Consider the following 8,588-nt stretch of genomic DNA (forward strand, 5'->3'; position numbering starts at 1 on the left):
GAAATGTTAGTTATATAAAAATGTTAGTTATATAGAAATGTTTTTTAGTTATAGAAATATTAGAAATGTTAGTTTTAGTTATAGAAATATTAGAAATGTTAGTTTTAGTTATAAAATTTAGAATTTGCATATATGAAATCACAATCCATCATTTAAAAAATGTTACTTTACTTTTGCGGCATATAGTATTTGTTGTCGACGATGCCCGGCCGCATCCTCGCCGTCGACCCGTTCGCGACGACGTCCTGCTTCAGAGGACCCATGTCCGGGACTGGGCTCCGCCGGGCTGGCACTGGGAGGTGCTACCTTTAGGGGCGCGACGCTTGGTGAGAACATTCGCATGATGGCGTCCGAAAGGAGCAGATCTCAAAGATAGGAGTGTGTACTACGTTTGTGAGAATATTCGCATGATGGCGTCCGAAAGGAGCAGATCTCAAAGACAGGAGTGGGTACGTTTGTCAGAACACTATTCACAATTTTTACACCATTATCGATATCTAGGCACACAACTAATACACATGCATATTGATCTCCTTCTTAACAGTTCAAAGAGGTGCGGGAGAAGCTCCTAACAGAGGACCGCATAGAGGCAATTCAAGAGGAAATAGCGGGATTTTTGCTCGACCAGGTCATAGATCCCAAAGGAGAATACTATTACCCGCTACCGTCCCATGAACCACTTCCAATTGTTATCGTGCTCCGAAGGCACCAATTAGGCTAATGCCACTGGCTCCGAAGGCACCAATTATGAGAAATTGTATATATATATACATGTGTGTATATATGTGTGAATTAATTAATGGTGGTTGTGAGACATTCGATGATATATATATATTATGATCGGTTCTACTAGAAATTCTATTTATATATATGCATAACGTGTACAATATGTAGTATCGTAAAATACTAGCAAACGAAAAAGAATTAAATGGAAAACACAAAATTAAATAAAAAAGAAATCATAAACCCAAAACCCCCAACCTTTTAATACCGGTTGGTGACACCAACCAGTACTAAAGGGCTCCCTATCCCCGAAGCTGGCTCGTGCCACGTGGTTGCCCTTTAGCACCGGTTCATGCTGAACCGGTACTAAAGGGGGGGGGGGCTTTAGTGCCTACACTTTAGTGCCAGTTACCGAACCGGCACTAAAGGGCCTTACGAACCGGTGCTATTGCCCGGTTCTGCACTAGTGCTAGTCGGTGCAGGCACCTCAGGAACATTTTCTTGAGCTGCGCCACTCTCCGGTTCAAGAGGCAATACTTCATCAAGTTCTACTTTCCTCCCACTTACTTCTTTCAAGCGAAACTCTTTCTCTAGAAAGGATCCATTCTTGGCAACAAAGATCTTGCCTTCGGATCTGAGGTAGAAGGTATACCCAATAGTTTCTTTAGGGTATCCTATGAAGACGCATTTTTCCAATTTGGGTTCGAGTTTTTCAGGTTGAAGTTTCTTGACATAAGCATCGCATCCCCAAACTTTCAGAAACGACAGCTTAGGTTTCTTACCAAACCAAAATTCATACGGTGTCGTCTCAACGGGTTTCAACGGAGCCCTATTTAAAGTGAATGCAGCAGTATCTATAGCATAACCCCAAAATGACAGCGGTAGATCGGTAAGAGACATCATAGATCGTACCATATCCAATAGAGTGCGATTACGACGTTCGGACACACAATTTCGCTGAGGTGTTCCAAGCGGCGTGAGTTGTGAAACAATTCCGCATTTCCTTAAGTGCGTGCCAAATTCGTGACTCAAATACTCTCCCCCACGATCTGATCGTAAGAACTTGATTTTCCTGTCACGTTGATTCTCAACCTCACTCTGAAATTCCTTGAACTTTTCAAAGGTCTCAGACTTGTGTTTCATTAAGTAGACATACCCATATCTACTCAAGTCATCAGTGAGGGTGAGAACATAACGATAGCCACCGCGAGCCTCAACACTCATTGGACTGCACACATCAGTATGTATGATTTCCAATAAGTTGGTTGCTCGCTCCATTGTTCCGGAGAACGGAGTCTTGGTCATTTTGCCCATGAGGCATGGTTCGCATGTGTCAAATGATTCATAATCAAGAGACTCCAAAAGTCCATCTGCATGGAGTTTCTTCATGCGTTTGACACCAATGTGACCAAGGCAGCAGTGCCACAAGTATGTGGGACTATCATTATCAACCTTACATCTTTTGGCATTCACACTATGAATATGTGTAACATCATGTTCGAGATTCAATAAGAATAAACCATTGACCAGCGGGGCATGACCATAAAACATGTCTCTCATATAAATAGAACAACCATTATTCTCAGATTTAAATGAGTATCCATCTCGCATTAAACGAGATCCAGATACAATGTTCATGCTCAAAGTTGGTACTAAATAACAATTATTGAGGTTTAAAACTAATCCCGTAGGTAAATGTAGAGGTAGCGTGCCGATGGCGATCACATCGACCTTGGAACCATTCCCGACGCGCATCGTCACCTCGTCCTTCGCCAGTCTCCGTTTATTCAGCAATTCCTGTTTTGAGTTACAAATATGAGCAACTGCACCGGTATCAAATACCCAGGAGCTACTACGAGTGCTGGTTAGGTACACATCAATAACATGTATATCACATATACCTTTGGCAATACCGGCCTTCTTATCCGCTAAGTACTTGGGGCAGTTCTGCTTCCAGTGACTGTTTCCCTTGCAATAAAAGCACTCAGTCTCAGGCTTGGGTCCATTCTTTGGCTTCTTCCCGACAGCTTGCTTACCGGGCGCGGCAACTCCCTTGCCGTCCTTCTTGAAGTTCTTTTTACCCTTGCCTTTCTTGAACTTAGTGGTTTTATTCACCATCAACACTTGATGTTCCTTTTTGATTTCCACCTCCGCTGATTTTAGCATTGAATATACCTCAGGAATGGTCTCTTCCATCCCCTGCATATTGAAGTTCATCACAAAGCTCTTGTAGCTAGGTGGGAGCGACTGAAGGATTCTGTCAACGACCGCATCATCCAGGAGATTGACTCCCAGCTGAGACAAGCGGTTGTGCAACCCAGACATTTTGAGTATGTGCTCGCTGACGGAACTATTCTCCTCCATCTTACAACTGTAGAAGTTGTCGGAGACTTCATATCTCTCGACCCGGGCATGAGCTTGGAAAACCATTTTCAGCTCTTGGAACATCTCATATACTCCGTGTTGATCAAAACGCTTTTGGAGCCCCGGTTCTAAACTGTAAAGCATGCCGCACTGAACCAGGGAGTAATCATCACTACACGTCTGCCAAGCGTTCATAACGTCTTGTTCTGCTGGGAAAACAGGTGCTTCACCTAGCGGTGCATCAAGGACATATGCTTTCCTGGCAGCTATGAGGATAATCCTCAGGTTACTGACCCAGTCCGTGTAGTTGCTGCCATCGTCTTTCAGCTTGGTTTTCTCTAGGAGCGCGTTGAAGTTGAGGTCAACATTAGCGTGGGCCATTTGATCCACAAGACATATTGCAAAGAATTTTAGACTATGTTCATGATAATTAAGTTCATCTAATCAAATTATTTAATTAACTCCCACTCAGATAGACATCCCTCTAGTCATCTAAGTGATACATGATCCGATTCAACTAGGCCGTGTCCGATCATCACATGAGACGGACTAGTCATCATCGGTGAACATCTTCATGTTGATCGCATTTTCTATACGACTCATGTTCGACATTTCGGTCTTCCGTGTTCCAAGGCCATGTCTGTACATGCTAGGCTCGTCAAGTCAACCTAAGTATATTGCGTGTGTAAATCTGGCTTACACCCGTTGTATGCGAACGTTAGAACCTATCACACCTGATCATCACGTGGTGCTTCGAAACAATGGACCTTAGCAACGGTGCATAGTTAGGGGGAACACTTTCTTGAAATTATTGCGAGGGATCATCTTATTGATGCTACCGTCGTTCTAAGAAATTCACTACACCACAACACTGATATAAGGACAAAAAAACTGTCGGGAAAACACGCTTATAAGGGCAGACAATCTGCCGGGATAGCGTTTCTCCTGGCAGATAGAACCGCCACGAGAACGACTGCCGGTGATTAGTTGTCCCGGCAGATAAACTTCTCCCGGCAGTTTCTCTGCCCTGGCCCTTATATTTCTGGCAGTTTGTTTTCTCCCGGCAGATTGGTCAAGGCACATGAAACTACAATTGCTGGCAGTTTTGCTGCCTGCACATGCATGTTTTCCAGGCAGTTATGATGCCAGCACTTCGATTTCACTAGGAAACTATTGTAGGCATCCCTGATGTAATATCCATTCATTATGTTAAGCAATGAGGACACCTCACACAATTTATACATACACTTCAAAGTAACATATAGGCCTCATCGGAAACCTTAAACTTCATTCCATAAATATAAGAACATATATAAGCAGATTGTGCCACAAAAGGAGTACATAAATGTTTCTAGATAGATGTGCCACACAACCAAAATGAAGTAGTTCCACAAAGGGAGACGTGTATATGTTTCTAAATGTGTCACGCAACCAAAATGGCCATATAGTAGCCTATGTGCCAAAACGACCACCAAAATGAGCTGAACTTCCCAATGTCTCCAGGTTCAACAAACAAGGCGCATTACATTATCACTCCACCAACTTAATAGTAGATCTTGCAAACCTTCAACAGCTTGTAGATCATCCAAATCTCCATCAAGTAGTGCATCTTTGGGAAACCTGCAACAGACCGGAAACTCAAAATGGAGCTCTTATAGCACAATAAACCTGTTGTAAGTTGTAACATACATGAACATGCAACTAGTACTGGACAATAAAAATGCAATTTTTACATCACATAAGGACAAGTGTTCTAATGCCTTCTTTGTTTTCCTTGCTATTGGGCGTTGGCTGTAGCAGCACATGCTGTGAAATTATTCAGTACATGGAGTTTGAATGAAGGCTGATGTTGTACACAGATCATTCATTGGAGATGAAAAGGATTTGAATCAGGCTAATGTACACAGCTCATTCCATTCCAGTTATAGTAACAAAACAGTAAAAAGTTATAATTTGATATTCTTGTCGTTGCAAACTTGTTTATAGTAACCTAAAGGTTGAGGTTATGAGATACCCTGAAGACAAGCACCCAACTTGTTAGGCATACAAATACGCCACCAACAATAAATGCCATTTCATCCAAATAATGTGCTTGTAACAAGATAAAATGTTTGCCACGGTCACCTTTCGCAAAACTGCTACTTGACTAAAATGGTTACAGAGACCTCTAGCTTGATTTGATGCGCCTTAGATGGTTCCTTCTCCCTCTGGATGATATGGCTGCAGAAGAAAGCAAAGTGAAAAGGATTGGTTCATTCTGTAAAATTGTGACAAGGACACCTTCAAGTTTACACTCACATTTTCTTCACTAATCTCCGGTAGAACTGGAGTTCAAGTTTGTCCAACACAAGGTAGAGACCGCATTTTAGTAACCCTGCAAGAGAAATAAGCAATCAGTGTCCATGCAAAACAATCAGTGTCCCTGTACAAAAATGTAGGACGCAATCAGTGACAGCAGAGGGCCGAATCTTTTTCAGCACACAAATATGTGAACTTAGTTGTCTTCATGTCTATCAAGGGCTTGCTTAAGGAGCCTGAGATCTGCTATCCTAAGTGACATTAACAAAAAAAAGGGCAGCTCGGTGCATGTAGCTCCCACTTGCGCAGGGTCCGACCACTTTGAGTTCAAGTGAGTTGATAATAAAATAAGGAGGAATCCATGTGACAAAACTGTAGTTAGGCATATCCTAAGAATATATTGGAAGAATAAGTGCACAAACACAGCTAGGAGCTTTGCATTGAGAAATCATGTAGCTGCTCGATATCATAAATGCTCCTCTTAAAATTATACTTGCTTTCGCCCATGTCCTTAAGCACACTGAATGTCTTATATTCATCAGAAACAATTATGTATTACTATGGCATCGAGAATGGAAATAGGAAGAGCGACAAACACAGGAAGAGAAATCAATTCAAAACATTCAGAAATGGATGCTAAGCTAAAGTCGACCGATAAGAGCAACATACTGAAAACTGCAGTAACTAAGATCATATAATAACTTGAGATAAAGTTCCTCACTCATATTAACAATCTGCATGAGATTACTTTATTACATAAGTTGACTTAGAGATATCTTGTACTGTTACTAGTACAGAATATTGTTTTGACAAAGTCCATGTAGTTAAAGGCATATAGAAATCTAAATATTATGATGTGCACAGTGGAACACAGAATTCTACCATTTTGGTGAAAACAGATTTAACCGGCAATACGTTGACTTTTATCAATGTACATAATCCATTGCTATTGGACATTTTGGTGTAACTCAAATGCTCCATTAAGCTTGCATAGATTTGGTTAACAACACTTTTAAAGTGTGAGTAAAAATCTATGAAAGAAGGACTATAAACACTATTGGACATGATATTGAGAAATCTGGGAAGTTGCTACAACTCTACCATCAAATATATAGGAAATATTCAAAGTCTAGGCCTCATACACTTTGCTTAATGTTGGAAGGCATAATGATTTGATATGACATGCAGATACTCATAGTCTTAGCCTTTATTTCTGAGAAATAAAATAAGAGATGCATACCACCCCTACAGAACACATAAAACTACTTCGCCAGTCTTAGAGCAATGTGAAGCAGAAACAATCAAATTAACTAATACTTGAAATGAACAAAGTGTATTATCTACAATACTTGTAATCTTCAGTACACCATCAAAACAAACCTATTTATTGTTTGCTAACCAGGAGCGGAGCTTTGTTGGGGCCAAACAAGGCCATGTGCACCCAGGTTCTTGCCACTTTTAATTTTACCTATGCACCAAAGCACAGCCCACTAAGAATACGACCGATCCATGTAGCTGGCACGAGCATGTAGCAGCACGCTATTTCTCATGGCCGCAGCAGGCAGCGGCACACTAGGCCTAGCACCAGCCGCTCACCGGCATTCCACGTAGATCTGGCATCGAACAACCAGGGGCCGGCCGAAATGCACGCCCCACAAACTCCACTCCCCTGTCACCTCCGACTCACCATAAGGGAAACCACTCCATCTAATTTCCCTGCAACTACGATTCAGCAAGAGATAACAGGTAATCTAATTTCTTTTCCCAAATTCTGAGTTCAACGAAGGAGTTAGATACACATTATCCATATGCTTATTCTGTCCATCATACTGTCCTGGATAGATAGCCTAGTTGTTCCACTCAATTGAGGACATGAATTAGATGCAAATAGTACCGCACTGTACATCTATTTTTCCTGTAATCGCTTCATTAGATAGATAGCCTGAGTGTTCACCCAATTGTTATGAACATTTTAAATATCAGAACATATATTTTGCAGCCATAAGCATTTATAAGCAAGTACACTCACAATTTATGAATTGATATATACATATATGCTCACTCCATCTTGTAATCATGTATTATATACTAATGCCTATGACTCAGAATCTCAAACAAAAAACCTGTGCACCATTTGCCTGGCCCGCCCAATATTTTCTTTGAAGCCCCACCACTTTTGCTAACCTTCAAGTTTTACCAATTTCAGGCTTGGATGATCCTTGATGACAAGCGTTGTTTTGAGGAACCCTTCCCAGATTAACTAATAGACTATATACATAGATGTTAGAGATACACACCAATTTCTGCAGTGATCTAGGAAATATCACCTGTCAAATTCTCGCGGTTGGAGCAAGAAGTAGAGGAGTCAGCGCTATCCAGGGAAAGGCAGAGCTGCTCGTGAGGAGTTGACGCTCCCCTGCCTGGGGTAGAGGACGTAGAGGAGGGGTCCCCGCTTGGTTCTTCGATGAAGCTTGTGGGGAGGAGGCCTGGTCGGGGAGGAAGCTCCCGAGATGGGTGGTGGTGGTCACCGCTTGCGGTCTGGAGTGGCGGCTCGGTGGCGCCTCTCTGGAGTGGTTGGGGAGGAGGACGGCGGCAGTGGTCTGGGTGGAGGGCGGCCGCCGGTTGGATCTGGAGTGGTTGCCGGCTGCGGTCAATTCGGTGCTTGGAGCCGCCGCTCTGGAGTGGTTGGGGGGCGACGGCAACAGTGCTCCGGGTGGAGGGCGTTCGGCGGCGGCGGGATGGTTAGGGCGGGTGGCACGGTGGGGGGCGACGTCGGCGGTGGTCTGGTTGGGGGCGGCGGCTGTGTCTGGTGGACGGCACGAAGGATTTGGGGACGGCGGCACTATCTGATGGCGGGCCGGCGCGTCGGCGTCTTTTTTGGGCCAAAGTTTTGGCCACTCGCGCGCTTTCCCCTCATCGCGCGCGCTTAGTAGGCCCGATATTTCGGTTTGGCGTCAAAGTCGATTCCCGGCAGATTATGGGCCGTGGTGTAGTTGTCTCGGCAGCAGATGGGCCCTGAAGTGTACCGACAGTGCATGTGTCGTTATTGTTCAAGTTCTCCCGGCAGTTTCTCTGCCTCAAGATGTTTGTAATGGCAGAAACAAATATCCCGGCAGTTGTTTTGCTCTTGATCGAGTATTTCTCCCGGCAGTTAATTGCCCCCAATCAAGTGTTGTGGTGTAGTGAAAATAAGATGTAAAACA

The 8,588-nt window shown here is 43.3% G+C and overlaps 1 long non-coding RNA gene across 1 annotated transcript; it reads right to left on the bottom strand.

Moving 5' to 3' along the window:
- Nucleotides 1-4,361: 4,361 nt before the first annotated feature.
- LOC125546305 lies at nucleotides 4,362-8,258 on the bottom strand. Its single transcript, XR_007300575.1, has 4 exons — nucleotides 7,713-8,258; nucleotides 5,386-5,461; nucleotides 5,212-5,307; nucleotides 4,362-4,707 (listed from the first exon to the last, which is right to left on the bottom strand). It is a non-coding gene; the product is annotated as an uncharacterized LOC125546305 (long non-coding RNA).
- Nucleotides 8,259-8,588: the final 330 nt, after the last annotated feature.

This window comes from Triticum urartu, chromosome 3 (assembly GCF_003073215.2).
Source record: "Triticum urartu cultivar G1812 chromosome 3, Tu2.1, whole genome shotgun sequence".
Classification (NCBI taxonomy): domain Eukaryota; kingdom Viridiplantae; phylum Streptophyta; class Magnoliopsida; order Poales; family Poaceae; genus Triticum; species Triticum urartu.